Genomic DNA, 17,513 nt, shown 5'->3' with positions numbered 1-17,513 from the left:
CAAGTGACTACCAGATACCCAGGCTGGTATAAATTACACTCAATGGAGCTACACCAACGTATGCCAGTCAAGAATCTGGCCCTGAAAGTTTCACATCTGACTTCAGTACTGATTATCTCTGTTACCAGAGGAGTGAATCTTGCAAAAATGTGTAAAGTTTCAAAGTGTTTTCTTCCATTCATCACATGGATATTTTTGATTTTTTTTCAGTAGCATCTTCCAAGCCTGTTTTGCTCCTTTCATAGAAATTAACTCTGAAAGACAGAAACATAAGTACATTGATAATGAAGGAACACAGATGTGTCTTTAAAGGACCTCTTTTTAAACTGCCTTGAAGAGATGTTTGACTGACATTTAGGTCTTTACGATCAGGTTGGACAATTCTGTCAGGGATGGTCTAGGTTTACTTGGTCCTGCTCAGCACAGGAGGCTGGACTGGATGACCTCTCAAGGTCCCTTCCAGCCCTACATTTCTGTGTAGCTAATGGATAAAATATATTCAGGGAGATACTAGTTTTTCTGAAAAGATGAAATTTGGTTCTCCTCTTTAGTCCTTATAGTTAGAAAGCTTTCCCTAATATCTAACCTAAATCTCCCTGGCCCATTATTTCTTGTCCTACTTTCAGTGAATAATGGAGAACAATTGATCACCATGCTGTATAACAGCTCTTTACATATTTGCGGACTGTTATCAGGTCCCCCCTCAGTCTTCTTTTCTCAAGACTAAACGTGCAGTTTTTTAACCTTTCCTCATAGACAAGGTTTTCTAAACCTTTTATCATTTTTGTTGCTCTTTTCTGGATTCTCTCCAGTTTATCTTTTCTGAAGTGTGATGTCCAGATTTGGACACAGTACTCCAGCTGGGGCCTCACCAGTGCCAAGTCAAGCTGGACAATTACCTCCCCAGTCTTACATATGATACTTTTATTAATACACTCCAGAATGTTATTAGCTTTTCCTGCAACTGCATCATATTGTTGACTTGTATTCAATTTGTGATCCACTCTAACCCCGAGATCCTTTTTAGCAGTACTACCACCTGGTTAGTTATTCACATTTAGTAGCTAGACATCTGATTTTTCCTTCCTAAATGAATTACTTTATGTTTTCTTTAGTGAATTTCATCTTGCTGATTTCAGACCCATTCTCTAATTTGTCAAGTTTATTTTGAATTCTAATCCTATCCTTCAGAATGCTTGCAACATCTCCCAGCTTAGTGCCATCCATACATTTTATAAGCATACACTTTCTCCATTTTCCAAGTCATTAATGAAAATATTGAACAGTACCAGACACAGGACTGATCTCTGCAGGATCCCACTAATAACAAACCATTGACAGCAAACCATTGACAGCAATTCTCTGAATACGGTCTTTCAACTAGTTGTGCAGCCACCTTGCAATAATTTCATTTAGACCACATTTCCCTAGTTTGTTTATGACAATGTCGTGTGGGACTGTCAAAAGCCTTACTAAAATCAAGATGTATCACATCTACTGTCTTCCTCTCTATTCACCAGGCCAGTAACCCTGTCAAAGAAGGGAATTATTACATAATGAATGAGCCACTGAAAATTCCTGCTGCATCTACTGTTTGAGTTTTCAAATTATTTTGCAACTTTTTCACAGATTTATCCCTATGATATATTTGGTCACTTTATACTAAAGGTATGGTTATAGTTTATAAAGGGTGAGTAAATGAATAATAGACGTTTTAGTAAATGGTTAATTACTAAAGAATGGTTGCATATAACCGTGCCTTATAACTATGTAACACCTTCTATTGTTTTACTTATAATCATGTATAAAATATACTAATGTCTGTAACATGCTTATAACTTTACAGAAATATTGGTCACACTTGATATTAAGGTTTTATTTCTAAAGTAACTGCTCAGGAAGAAAATATAGCTGTTGTCTCTGCAGTGCAGTACAACATATATTTTGCTCCAAGGTGGAAGAAACCTTTGATTACAGAATGTCAAACTTAAAAGCTCTCCACCAAAAATTAAGAGACCTTCCTGTTCAGTTTCCACTTTAATGGGTTACTTTATTTTTTTTAAAAGACAAAGAGTATAGGAAATTCCTTGGTCTGTACATGCGGTATGAGAAAAAGGAAGAGAGGGGAAGAAATTTTGTATTCAGACAAAGAGTAACTTTCATGCATCAGGTTTCAGGGTAGCAACCGTGTTAGTCTGTATCCGCAAAAAGAACAGGAGTACTTGTGGCACCTTAGAGACAAACAAATTTATTTGAGCATAAGCTTTCGTGGGCTACAGACCACTTCATCAGATGCATAGAATGGCACATATAGTAAGAAGATATATATATATATACACAAACAGAGAAGGTGGAAGTTGCCATACAAACTGTCAGAGGCTAATTAATTAAGATGAGCTATTATCAGCAGGAGAAAAAAACTTTTGTAGTGATAATCAAGATGGCCCATTTAGACAGTTGACAAGAAGGTGTGAGGATACTTAACTTAGGGAAATAGATTCAATATGTGTAATGACCCAGCCACTCCCAGTCTCTATTCAGACCCAAGTTAATGGTATCTAGTTTGCATATTAATTCAAGCTCAGCAGTTTCCTGTTGGAGTCTGTTTCTGAAGCTTTTCTGTTGCAAAATTGCCACCCTTAAATCTTTTACTGAGTGGCCAGAGAGTTTTAAGTGTTCTCCTACCGGTTTTTGAATGTTATGATTCCTGATGTCAGATTTGTATCCATTTATTCTTTTGCATAGAAACTGTCCGGTTTGGCCAATGTACATGGCAGAGGGGCATTGCTGGAACATGATGGCATATATCACATTGGTAGACGTGCAGGTAAATGAGCCCCTGATGGCATGGCTAATGTGATTATGTCCTATGATGGTGTCACTTGAATAAATATGTGGACAGAGTTGGCATCGGGCTTTGTTGCAAGGATAGGTTCCTGGGTTAGTGTTTTTTGTTGTGTGGTGTGTGGTTGCTGGAGAGTATTTGCTTCAGATTGGGGGGCTGTCTGTAAGCGAGGACTGGTCTGTCTCCCAAGATCTATGAGTGAGGGATCATTTTTCAGGATAGGTTGTAAATCTTTGATGATGCGCTGGAAAGGTTTTAGTTGAGGGCTGAAGGTGATGGCTAGCGGCGTTCTGTTATTTTCTTTTTTGGCCCTGTCCTGTAGTAGGTGACTTCTAGGTGCTCTTCTGGCTCTGTCAATCTGTTTTTTTCACTTCAGCAGGTGGGTATTGTAGTTTTAAGAATGCTTGATAGAATGCATCAGAGCTTCTTGAATGCCTATTCAGCATTTACCTTTTTTTTAAAACAAACTACAACAGTGGTTCTGTTGTGTGGTGTGTGGTTGCTGATGAGTATTTGCTTCAGGTTGGGGGGCTGTCTGTAAGCAATACCCACCTGCTGAAGTGAAGAAACAGACTGAGCCAGAAGAGTACCCAGAAGTTACCTACTACAGGACAGGCCCAACAAAGAAAATAACAGAACGCCACTAGCAGTCACCTTCAGCCCTCAACTAAAATCTCTCCAATCCATCATCAAGGATCTACAACCTATCCTGAAGGATGACCCATCACTCTCACAGATCATGGGAGACAGGCAAGTCCTTGTCTACAGACAGCCCCCCAACCTAAAGCAAATACTCACCAGCAACCACACTCCACACAACAGAACCACTAACCCAGGAACCTATCCTTGCAACAAAGCCCATTGCCAACTGTGTCCACATATCTATTCAGGGGACACCATCACAGGGCCTAATCACATCAGCCACACTATCAGAGGCTCGTTCACCTGCACATCTACCAATGTGATATATGCCATCATGTGCCAGCATCATCTGCCATGTACATTGTACATCTGCCATGTACATTGGCCAAACTGGACAGTCTCTACGCAAAAGAATAAATGGACACAAATCAGACGTCAAGAATTATAACATTCAAAAACCAGTTGGAAAACACTTCAATCTCTTTGGTCACTCGATTACAGACCTAAAAGTGGCAATTCTTCAACAAAAAAACTTCAAAAACAGACTCCAATGAGAGACTGCTGAATTGGAATTAATTTGCAAACTGGATACAATTAACTTAGGCTTGAATAAAGACTGGGAGTGGATAGGTCATTACACAAAGTAAAACTATTTCCCCATGTTTATTTCCCCCCCGCCCCGGCTGTTCCTCAGACGTTCTTGTCAACTGCTGGAAATGGCCCACCTTGATTATCACTACAAAAGGTCCTCCTCCCCCTCCTGCCCCCCGGCTCTCCTGCTGGTAATAGCTCACCTTTACCTGATCACTCTCCTTACAGTGTGTATGGTAACACCCATTGTTTCATGTTCTCTGTCTATATCAATTTCCCCACTGTATTTTCCACTGAATGCATCCGATGAAGTGAGCTGTAGCTCACGACAGCTTATGCGCAAATAAATTTGTTAGTCTCTAAGGTGCCACAAGTCCTCCTTTTCTTTTTTCTTAAGAGTGATGCTTTCCTTCTTTACTATTATTACCACATGTCACTATATAGTTGTGTACAGCGTGTGCCATGTAGGCTCTTGATATGATTTATTTTGATAGAGAGCAAGTTGGGTCAAAAGCTATAAATGCTTTTGAACAACTTGTATGGGTTTTTTTAAAGATCCATTACACTTGAAAAACTTAGATCATTAATACCCCTAGCCAGAGCATAGGAAATATTGATTCTTTCGCTTATTGTCACTACCCACCCGTAGCAGTATAAATTAGATTTCTGGGAACTGCCAGTTCTGAACTCTTTACAGTAATGATGAATTGTGTTGAAGAGAAGGTGACATATGAATAAACAATAATAGCACTTGTCTGTCAATCCATCCATCCAGGTATACACTGTGCTTATCCTCATGGATTCTCTGAGCTCTACAGATTCTAAAAGTTGTACATACAAAGATCCTGGTTTCTCTCTGTGTCAATAGATTTGTTTTCTTGCCTCCCAAAATTGCATTGCAACCTAAAAACAAATATATTTTCAATATGTACATAATGTCCATTCCTGCCAATGAGACTGAGATCTGTCAGTTGGCTTTTTTTACACATTGATCAGGGTTTTTTTTTTTGTTAAATACCAGGTATATTAGATTGTAAGACCATGACAATCTGAGTACTAGAAAATCAAGTGTTCAGGTCTACAGTGAGAGGTACAATATAGGAAACTAGCTAACTAGATTACTGTAGAATATGGATTTTGACAGGTTTAAATAGAGTTGTGAAACAGTAAGTTCTTGGTTTCAAGTGTTTTGTTATTTCTTAAAATTAGCTGCACTTTTTCTCATTTCTCTTTGATACATAAGAACTGTTCTTTTCCAGACTTGACCCTTATTTTCAGATTAACATATATACAGGGTGCAAATAACACCTTCATTTGTCACCTTTCCTCTACTTTCTTCTAAAGAGTGGACAATTCAGGCTTTATCAAGTTCTGAACTCCTAGTGTCAACTAGCATGTTAGTTCCAGTATCAAAAATATGTAAATATCTCTTCTTTAGACTAGTGTACTCTCAAACTTGAATTCTATCTTTGCCTCTGACACAGAGTTCCTATATCATGCTGGGCCAGTCACTTACACCAATTTTTCACAAGTGGTCACTTCTGCTTGTAATTAAAGGCTGTACCACAATACATATACACAAGAGGGCCAAATTAAGATTGCATGAGCTACAATCACTCTGTTTTTTTCTAATTTGAGAGGGGCTTGATTTTGCAACCTGTTAATCTTTAACTTTGTATTTCCTAATTTTTTATGGTTCAGTTTATTGATGAGTGCAACTTGAACATTAAACAAAGTTTTTTGTTTGTGAATGTGTATAGGACTTTAATTTACATTTCCTTGTGCAGCACCTCTGAATTTGGCAGATGAAATATAATTATTTTCTTTTTTTCAGTTTAATCCCCAAGAAGAGGTTGATCTGGGATGCACAAGACCATTTGGATGACGTTGTTCAGTCCTGCTGTCTCCTCACATCTTCAGTGCTGTGACTGTGAAACCTGTTCATTAAGTCAACAACCACTTGATGGTAAACTATATAAAGAGTAATTGAAGACAGTAGTAACCTGGAGAAATCTCTGTCTAGGTGTATATATATATGGCTCCTCTCATGAAAGTCTCTGAACACCTCTCAAACATTACATTTATCCTCACAGCATCCCATCACCGAGGGGAATTAAGTGATTTGCCCAAGGTCATACTGGAAGTTTGGGGAAGAGCTGGAAAATGGACCATATCTTCTGAGTCTCAGATCAATGTCTTAACCACAATGTCTTAACCACAAAACCATCATTCTACTCTATTATTAATTTTAATGTCAGCCAACAAATTGAATCTTCTCTCTTAGACACGAGTCAAACTTCATCAGGAACAGATTTGCAAACAGCTACTTTCAATGTGTTTTATATTCACAGAAACTAATTTTGTTTCAGGAATCATGACTCAGGAAAGGCTCTTCCTTTTTTATTCAATGTGTAACCTATTTCTCCCACTTTTCAGAGTTTCTGGTAGTACTTCTATGTTTTTATCCAAAAAAACAAATGACCACAGGGCATTCGCATCTTAGGTTACTTCCCCACAATACTACACTGCTCCTCAGTTCAGTCTCCAGGGGTCTGAATAGCGGTGCATACTGACTGCTGTTCTGTCTCTGACCTTGGCTTCTGTAATCCACTTTTCAGCTCCTCGTAGTCTTCCCTGCCCCCAACTTTTTTTCCATAGCTACTCCTGGTTGTATGCTGCTTTTACATGTATAATTATAAGTAAGGTACACCAAGCAGTTCCCAGGCTGATTGGGGGAAGCAGGCTCAGCTGTGGCCACACCCCAGTCAGGGCTCAGCTGGCCCTTATAAGAGGGCAGTGGACCAGGAGTAGAGAGTCTCCTCTAGCTTTGGAGGGAGATGAGCCTAGCTGCTGGGGAGCTTGAGAAGGTACGTGGAGTGGAGTGGAGTGGAGTGGAGTGGAGTGGAGTGGAGTGGAGTGGAGTGGAGTGGAGTGGAGTGGAGCGGAGTGGAGCGGAGCAGGGCTGGGGAAAGGCCTGAGGAGCAAGGAGGCTCCAGACTGGAAAAGCCCCAGGCTGCAGGCCTGGCAGATGGCCTAAGAAGGGGTACTAAGGTTGCAGGGGGCAGCCCATGGGAAGGCAGAGGCAGCAGGTCCAAACCCCCCTTGCCTGTGATGATTGGCTTATATGCTGAAATCTGCCCCAGTGTGCGGGGGCTCAATGGTGACTGGCAGTAGCCAAGGACTGAGGTGAGGTGGGGATAGTGGGTGAGGGTTCCCTGGGGAGGGGAGACCCAGAGAGTGTGGGGGTACTGCCAGGGGGCAGCACCCTGGGTAAAAGGGGTCTGGGAGGGACATGGGGGCCAGCGGCAAGCATAGGACACCAGCCTGCAGAGGGTGCTCTAGAGGCTGGAAGAGCTAATTCCCCGAGAGACCAGCAGGAGGCACCGGAGGGGTGAGTCCTGCCCCGTGACGCTTCCTTTATGTTTTTGTCGCCAGGGTTTATTTTTTATTCTAACACCACACTACACACGCATTGCACTTTCTCCATCCAAGATGTTGAAGTACAATACTTTCATACTAACTTTGAAATAATATTCAGGGCTTTATTTTGAACCTTGTTATTTTGATAGTTCTTTATTCTGTCCGCAATGACTAGAATAGGAATGTACTCGGGGGAGAGGAAGGTATGCACCACCGTGGAGTCTGTATATTTTCCAAGCTTCCTTATGCTAGGGTTATGACTTTCTCTAAATAGGCTTGTCTAATCTCACTTTCTGTCAGTCACAGAAAAGAAAAGATCTAGGTTCAATCTTCATTCAGTCCCTAGGAGAAAAAAGACAAGTCATTCTAACAAAACAAATGTAGGAAACCACAGTCAGTCTATTGTGCCACTGAAAAAGATAGAAAATCCATAGCTTTCCACTGTTTTGCTGCCTTCTCAAACAACCAGGTATACACAATGTAATAAGATGCACACTTCTCACTTTCCAAGACACTCTCATCCCTGGTGCAACTCCATTGAAGTTAATGGAGTTATACTACAAATGAATGTGGCTCATAACTGTGCATCTGTATTGATTATAGGAATAGTGAACCCTTTGAGGTTTCCACAACTGTCAAAACAGTAGTGGATGAGAAATAAAGATCACAACATAGCCACTTTGTGATCTGCCCTGGGTAAGCTGCAAGCTGTAGTGGCCAAAGAGCAGATCAGGAAGGGAGAATTTTGACTCAGTCAAAATCATTACCCTGGTCTCTCTCCTTCCTCTGGAGGGCCAGATGGGGGGAAGTAACCTGTTGCTAATATATACATCAGCAGATTATTTCCACTTCTGCACCACCACAGCTCTGCTGGCAGGTATCCCTGAGCAAGATGGAGCCAACTCTCTGCCCATTCCCTGCCTCGCTAACTCTCTACCCATCTGCTTGGGTTAGGGAATAGCATCCCTCTAGATGTTGATGTTAGGCACAGAGCTAACAACCCTGTGCGGTAAAAAACAAAATGTTGCAGAAACAGTGATGGAGAAATTGACCATTATCGTCTGTGATGGCCATCAGGATTCGATAACCCAGTTGACTGCTAGTGGTGAAAGCTGAAAGGAAGCCACTGGCTTGAAGACTGAAGTGCTCAACACCAAGACAAAAAACAAACTTGGTTTTTGGAACTTACGGACAATGTACAAAGCAGGGAAGCTAGCTCGGGTCACAGCAGAGGTGACATGCTATAGCTTACACATCCTGGGTGTCAGTGAGAGCAGATGGACGGGATCAAGAAGATTAACAACAGCCTCAGGAGAAACTTTGCTGTTTTCTGGATGGGACTATGGACAACACCATGAGGGTGTTGCCATCCTTTTGAAGAAGGGAGTGGAACATTCCCTGCTTGAATGGAAATCCATCAGCAGCAGACTTATGAAAGGAAAACATAATATCATCCTGATTAAGTGTTATGCTCTCTCAAATGAGAGCAATGAAGAAGTAAAGGACAAATTCTACCTTACACTGCAGGTGGAGTTAGAGAGAGTACCACACCACAACCTAACTATCATCATGGGAAAACCTGAATGCCAAGGTTGGTAAGGGCAACACAAACAACAGCAGAGCAATGGGAAACATGGATGTGGCACTATAAATGAAAACTGAGAGAGGCTTGTTGATTTCTGTAATATGAATGATCTAATCATCAGCAGAACCCTACTTGAGCATCATGAAATTCACAGGCTGACATGATGTCCTCCAAATGGCAGAGATAAGACCAAGATTGACCATATCATGATCAATGGCAATGCCACCTAAAAAGGAAGCAAACATACAGGAGGCAGAAGAAGATCTTGATAGCAACACAGATGCTCCAACTAAGGAAGAGATCATTCAAGCCATCAAATCCTTAAAAAATGGGAAAGCTCCTGCCAAGGATAACTTGAATGTAGAATTGTTCAAGGTAAATCCTAAATTAGCAGCATATATCCTGGCCCCTCTATTTACATCAGTCTGGGAAAGGGAAAAAGTGCCTGAGTGGACCAATGAGATGATAGTGAAGACACCAAAGAAATGAACTCTCAGTGATTGTAATAACTGGCGTGGTATCACACTTTTATCTATATGTAAGATCATTAGGCCAGCATATATCAGAGGCAGTTGATAGCATTCTCAGAGAAGAGCAAGCTAGTTTTCAGGAAGGGCGTGGATGCACAGACCAGATCCTCACTCTATGAAACATAATAGAATAGTGCTTAGAATGGCAATGGCAACTTCACATAAATTTCATAGACTTTGAGAAGGCTTTTGATAGCATTTGCAGGACCAGCCTGTGGCTCATTCTCTGGGCATATAGAATTTCTTACCGTATAATCAACATCAAATGCTTCTATTTCAACTTTTACACATAGTGTTGATCACAGTGAGCTCTGATTTGAAATCAAAACAGGAGTATGTCGGGGTGTGTCATCTCTGCAATCCTCTTCAACATTGCCATCGACTGGATAATGCAATGCACAACAGAAGACATGCCAAGAGGCATGAAATGGATACTCTTCTCATCCCTTGAAGACCTGGACATCACAGATGTCTGTCTCCTATCACATACCAAACACCATATACAAGTGTAAGCAGTGTCAGGATGAGCTCCACCCTGACATCTGGTGGTGAGGTGTGGCAAGTTGTGGAAAAGAACTTCAGGGGCCAATCTCATTTGCATAGGCACACCCACCCCGCCTAGAATGAGACCATAGCTGCCCAAATGGTCACTTTGGCTGCTGTGGGATCCCCAGTGTCTCTGTTATTGGGGCAGGAAGAATAAATTGTTGTTACCCTGATTATGGGAACTGTGCTTGGAACTGTACGTGGCCTTTTGTTATGATGGAGGGATTCACCATCAACTAAGTAGCACTCGCTAGGCAAGGGTCATGGGTTCCAAAACTGTGTGAAGGGAGAGAGGCTGGGGACAAGTATTAATACTTGGTGGCATGGGCCCCTTGGTGAGGGCCTTACATGCTAATTGCACTTCCTCCTCTCTCCACTGTGGAATATCAGAGCTAATTTTGATTTCATTAGAAGTCTAGTTATAGGCTGCTGAGCTCACTTTGGGCTGACAGTGCACCAGCACTGGGGCTCCCCTACTACAAGCTGAATTCACCTAAGAGCTGAAATCACTGAGTGTTGTGTTAAGTAGTGGGGGAGCCTGAAGATATATTGTGGAGCAGTTTGCGGGACGGCTGGTGAAGCAGTTCGACGCGGAGCAGTGTGTGGATGGCAGGAGCGGCTTGTGGGCCGTGGAGCTGAGCGAAGGAGTTCGTGGGGCGGCTGGCGGAGCAGAGCGCAGCTGAGTGAAGGAGTTCGTGGGGCGGCTGGCGGAGCGGAGCGGAGCGAAGGAGTTCGTGGGGCGGCTGGCGGAGCGGAGTGCAGCTGAGCGAAGGAGTTTGTGGGGCGGCTGGCGGAGCGGAGTGCCGCTATGGAGCTATGGGGCGGTCAGCTTCAGATCACGTAAGGTGCCTCTTACCCCCGTCCCATTTCCACCCAGGTTGGGAGGTAAAGCTCCGCAGATAAACTTTCGAACTCTGGGGCTGCCCTGACCAGGGACAGAGACTTTTGGGGCATTGGACTTTTGGGACTTTGGGTGATTTGGGGTTGCTGGACTCAAGAACCAAAGGGAAAAGGGCATGCCCCAATTTGCCTGGGGTGGGTTTTTTTTTTGCTCATGGGTTGTGTTATGAATCCTGTTGGTGGTGTTTCCCCAACATAATGCCACATTGTTTCTCTCTGTTATTAAAAGGCTTTTGCTACACTCAGACTATGTGCTTGCGAGAGGGGAAGTATTGCCTCTTGGAGGCGCCCAGCGGGGGTGGTATATATTTGTCCCAGGTCACTGGGTGGGGGCTCGAGCCGGTTTGCATTGTGTTATTGGAATGGAACCCCTAGATATTGAACCCGGCCCTTGTTGCTGCCAACTCTGACGGGCAGAAGGGTTACATTTTTGGGGGCTCGTCCGGGATCGCCTGGGTCAGTACCCCTCGCAAGCACCTGTTGAGTGATCCACTACATTGGGAAACAATTTATATTTTTTTGTTTGTGCTTATATTTTGAGGAAATTACTGTTTGTATAATGGCTAATATGTCAGGTTTGTTGGGCCCTGGCTCAGCAGCTTCTAGCTCAGAGGCTGCAGCCTCGGCTGATGATTGGACAAAAGCTCTGGGGCAAATATTGGAAAAGGTTGTGCTGCCCCATGCTGAGTCAGACTCTTGTCGTAAGTTAAGATTATTTGCTGGGGAGGAGGAGTTTGAACCCTGGTTAGAGCATACCACTGAAATGCTGCAAGAGTGGGCCGTACCAGATGCAGAAAAGCGAAGATGCCTTATAGAGAGCCTTGGCGGCCCAGCATTAGATGTGATTCGCACCCTGAAGCTCATTGACCCTGGGGTCAGTGTGAAGGACTGCCTAGAGGCCCTTGAACACAACTTTGGGAGCGTAGAGGGCCCTGAAGACAGCTACTGTAAGTTCCTTAATTCCCGACAACAAAAGGGCGAGAAGGCTTCAGCCTACATACAGAGACTGGAGAGACTGCTTCAGAGAGCTGTCATGAGGGGAGCAGTGACTGCTGAGCAGATGGATCAGACCAGACTGGCTCAAATTGTAAGAGGAACTCAGTATCAGAACCCGATTCTACTTCATCTCCAGCTAAGAGAACGACGGGAACATCCCCCAAGTTACTCCCAGCTGATAAAAGAGGTCCGAGAGGAGGAAGAAAGGCAGGCTGCCAGTGAGTTTTGGGAAGCCCAAACATCGGATCCAGCCAGCACAACACCACTGCAAACGGCCAGTGTACTGATGGTGAGCACCAGAGAGGAACTTGCCCAACAAATGCAGGTCCTGACGGAACGGATAGCTGAGCTGCAAAGTACCGTTGACCGAGTTAAGACTTCCAGGAATAAGAAGCCTCAAACTGTGGCGATTGAGAAGCCCGCACTTAGAGCCACCATCCCCCCCAGGCGAAGGGGGAAAGGTCAATTCTTCTGCTACCGATGTGGTCAGGATGGACACAGTGCTGCCAAGTGCCGTAATGAAGAAAACCCCTCCTTAGTGTATGGAAAGCTGAGGATCAGTTGGGAGAGATCCGGTAGCTGCCAAAGGGTCTGGGGACGGGGACCCCCCAGGTCTGCAGGATTTGAAGATTCCCCCAGAAAAGACTGTCCAGCTGGGATCCCTGCAGGACTGATAGGGCCTCGAGCAGAGGTCAAGGTGAGGATCGAAGGGGTGGAGTGTAAAGCAGTGCTTGACACTGGATCTCAAGTGACTATTATATTTCAGTCATTCTACCAACAGATGCTTAGGCACCTGCCTATACAGCCACTGACTGGCCTTGGCCTGTGTGGCCTCAGCATGGATGAATACCCCTACCAAGGGTATGTCATAGTGCACCTGGAATTCCCAGAGGAGGTTGCTGGGGTAAGAGAAGAGGTAGACACAGCTGCCTTAATATGCCCTGACCCTAAAGGGACTTCTGATGTGTCTGTGCTGATAGGGACCAACTCCAGTCTCTTCAAGGTACTGGCGGATTACTGCAGAAGGCGGGCTGGGGACCAGTACCTGAATACCCTGATGATCCATACGCTTTGTGCTGAAGCCTATAGGAAAATTGAGAGCGCTAAAAGGGACACATCTGAGCTACCACTTGGGGCACTGAAGTACGCGGGCACAACCCCCTTAGTAGTGCCTGCAAGGACGGAGCAAGAAGTGCTTGTCATGAGTACCTGTCTGAAAGGCAGTAAAGGGACGTTAGCAATGATAGAGCAGCCGATGGGAGGAGAGCTCCCTGAAGGAGTGCTGGTCCCCAGTGGAGTCATAACCCTACCTGCTGACGCCCAGGAAAGGGTGACTATACTGATTGCTAATGAAACGAGTCGTGATATTTTTGTGAAGCAAGGACAAAAGATAGCAGACCTCTTTGAGCCTGAGTCGATTGTAAAACCCCAGTGTGAAACTCAAGTTCCGACAATAGACCCAGCAAAGTTTGACTTTGGAGATTCACCAGTGTCCGAGGACTGGAAAGATCGCCTGAGGAAGAAACTTTGTGAAAGATCCAAGGTGTTCTCACTGCATGAGTGGGATGTGCAAAAGGAGTAGAGCACAATATCAGACTACATGACTCTCAATCTTTCAGGGAGAGATCTAGGAAGATTGCTCTCTCTGAGATGGAAGATGTGCGACATCATCTTCAGGAGCTGGCTGCGAATGGCATCATTACAGAGTCCCGCAGCCCATACGCCTCACCCATTGTGGTAGTCCGCAAAAAGAATGGGAAAATCCGGATGTGTATTGACTACCGCACCCTAAACAGCCGTACTGTGGTCGACCAGTACACTATGCCTCGAGTGCAAGACGCCTTAGACTGTTTGCTGGGAAGCCAGTGGTTCTCTGTGTTGGATCTTCGAAGTGGATACTACCAGATCCCTCTGGGAGAAGAAGATAAGGAGAAGACAGCCTTCATCTGCCCATTAGGGTTTTATCAGTTCGAATGCATGCCCCAAGGGATTTCTGGAGCACCTGCCACCTTTCAACGTCTCATGGAGAAAGTTGTGGGAGACATGAATTTACTGCAAGTGTTAGTTTATTTGGATGACCTGATTGTGTTTGGAAGAACCTTAGAGGAGCATGAAGAAAGACTTCTTAAAGTGCTTGATAGGTTGGAGGATTATGGTCTGAAGCTTTCAATTGACAAATGCCAGTTCTGCAGAACCTCAGTGAAGTATGTGGGTCACATTGTGTCCCAAGAAGGTGTGAGTACTGATCCTGATAAAATAGAAGCACTCACTACATGGCCACGTCCAAGTAACTACAGAGAACTCAAGACCTTCCTTGGATTTAGTGGCTACTACCGCAGATTTGTGAAAAACTATGCTACGATTGTAAAGCCTCTGAATGATCTTACCAGGGGACATCAGTCCAGCAAGAACAAATCTAAGTCCAAGAATAAGGGGAGGTCCCCAAAGCCTCCTGTGCAGAGACACAATGGCCCCTTTGCACCATTTGGGCCACGGTGGGATGAGAGATGTGAAAGGGCTTTTCGAGAAATCATTACTTGCCTAACTCATGCTCCAGTCCTAGTTTTTGCTGACCCAAGCAAACCATTTATCCTGCATACTGATGCCAGTTTGGAGGGTCTGGGAGCAGTCCTGTACCAGGAAGTGGAAGGCAAATGTAAACCTGTAGCCTTTGCCAGCCGAGGATTGTCTGATAGTGAAACTCGCTATCCCACCCACAAGCTCGAATTTTTGGCCTTGAAATGGGCCATCACTGAGAAATTTCGAGACTACTTGTATGGTGCTCAGTTCCAGGTGTGGACAGACAACAATCCACTGACTTATGTGTTAACAAGTGCTAAGCTGGATGCTACAGGGCAGAGATGGGTGGCCGCCTTGGCTAGCTATGTGTTCAGCATTCAGTACCGATCAGGGAGAAGCAATGTAGATGCAGATGCATTGTCCAGGCGTCCGCAGGCTCCAGAAGTTGCTGTGATACCCACAGATGGAGTGAGAGCTATTTGCAGTGTGAGTCGCCGAGAGCCAGAGGCCCGTGAGGGCTTTCAGGGATGTGTTGCAGAAGCTTTGGGCCTGCCCCCTGAATGCATGCCTTCTGCTTCGGTGAACTATATTGCATTAGACCAATCTCCTTTGCCCATGCTCAATGCGGCTGACTGGCAAGAAGCCCAGCGGCAAGATATTGACATTCGTGATACACTACTTGCCAAAAGGGAGGGGCGAAGCCCAGCTGCGGTTGTCCCACCTAACCCGGAGGGTAAACTACTATTGAGAGAATGGACCAAACTAAAACTGATTCAGGGAGTGCTACACCGAATGACCACTGACCCTTTACAAAAACAACGAGCACAACTAGTACTGCCAAAAAAGTACAGAGCCCTGGCCATGAGGGCCCTGCATGATGACTTTGGGCATTTAGGGATGGAGAGGACCCTGGAACTTATTCGTAGTAGGTTCTATTGGCCCCGAATGGCTGAAGATGTTCGCAGGAAATGTGAGACTTGCGCTCGATGTGTTCAAAGAAAAACTCTGCCCACGAGGGCTGCATATCTCAAGAACATCACCAGCAACAAACCTTTGGAGTTGGTATGCATTGATTTCTTGTCTGTAGAGGTAGACAAGAGGAATGTTGGAAACATTCTAGTAGTGACTGACCATTTTACACGGTATGCACAAGCATATCCCACACATGATCAGAGGGCCACCACCGTAGCTCGAGTATTGTGGGACAAATATTTCTCAGTCTATGGATTCCCGGCTCGGATACACTCTGATCAGGGGCGGGATTTTGAGAGTCACCTTCTGAAGGAGGTGCTGAAGATAGCAGGAATTAAAAAGTCTAGGACAACGCCTTATCACCCCCAAGGTGATCCTCAGCCAGAGAGGTTCAATCGAACCCTATTAGATATGTTGGGAACTTTGCGACCAGAGCAGAAGGCAACCTGGAGCCAGCATGTCGCATTTCTGGTGCATGCCTACAATGCCACAAAGAACGATGCTACGGGAGTCACCCCATATCTCTTGATGTTTGGGCGAGAACCAAGATTACCCATAGACTTGTGCTTTGGTGTATCAGAGGATGGAGATAGCTATGAAACTCATCAGCAATATGTATCCCGACTAAGAGAAAAGCTGCGGGATGCTTATCGCTTAGCTACCGCTGCGGCTCGGAAGAACGCAGACCGCAACAAACATCGATATGATGCTAGAGTGCGTTCGCAGGAGCTCCAGCCGGGGGACAGAGTCCTGCTGCGAAATTTGGGTATTGCTGGCAAACACAAGATAGCTGACAGATGGAAGGCAATACCTTACCTGGTGATGGAAAAGCTGGGAGATCTGCCGGTCTACAAGATCAAACCTGAAGACGGTCCAGGGCAAATAAAGACGGTGCATAGAAACCTTTTGCTCCCTGTGGGGGAATTGGTAAGCACCCCTTGTGAGATGGGCCACGGCAGGGCCGCCGGGCAGAACAGAGGTGCTAGACCAAAGCCGCCATCCAACACAGACAGTGGGCCCCCTGCAGCTAACTTATCCCTATTCTGCACATCTGAGAGTGAGTCTGAGGAGGAAGACACAACCCTGGTGTATCCTGGGATGGAGACAAGATTTCAGTCTCGATCAGCTGAACCAAACGAGAGTTTTCCCTCTTCCGCCCTAAACCCAATGGCGGAACTATTTAGGCCCCTTTCTGATACCCCAGTGCTGCTGATGAGACCCCCCTGTGATGACACACACAGGTTATTGGACAATGGGGACAGACAGGTAGAGGATGTCCTGGGCACCTTGGACCCTCCAGCGTTAGAACTAGGAGTGCAGGGGCCTATGCCAGTAGCCGAGGGACCCTCCAGGGAAGCCTCTCCATCCGTCACTCAAGAGGATGTTCCCCCTACCTCGACAACAGAGATTCTCAATAGACGAGACAGGGTGATAAGACCAGTGAAACGGTTAACTTATGATGCACCTGGGGTGACTAGTGAGGAGCCAATACATTTAGCACACAGGCTTGTGGAAGCTAAAGTGGGCTTCCTAAGGCCCTTTGGAGGAAACCAATGAGTTGGTATAAAGGGAGTGTGATTTGTCGGGACGACAAAGTCTCGGCTGGGGGGAGGATGTAAGCAGTGTCAGGATGAGCTCCACCCTGACATCTGGTGGTGAGGTGTGGCAAGTTGTGGAAAAGAACTTCAGGGGCCAATCTCATTTGCATAGGCACACCCACCCCGCCTAGAATGAGACCATAGCTGCCCAAATGGTCACTTTGGCTGCTGTGGGATCCCCAGTGTCTCTGTTATTGGGGCAGGAAGAATAAATTGTTGTTACCCTGATTATGGGAACTGTGCTTGGAACTGTACGTGGCCTTTTGTTATGATGGAGGGATTCACCATCAACTAAGTAGCACTCGCTAGGCAAGGGTCATGGGTTCCAAAACTGTGTGAAGGGAGAGAGGCTGGGGACAAGTATTAAT

The sequence above is a fragment of the Caretta caretta genome, chromosome 1, assembly GCF_965140235.1.
Source record: "Caretta caretta isolate rCarCar2 chromosome 1, rCarCar1.hap1, whole genome shotgun sequence".
NCBI classification, from domain to species: Eukaryota; Metazoa; Chordata; order Testudines; family Cheloniidae; genus Caretta; species Caretta caretta.
Note: the sequence above shows the minus strand (reverse complement) of the source record.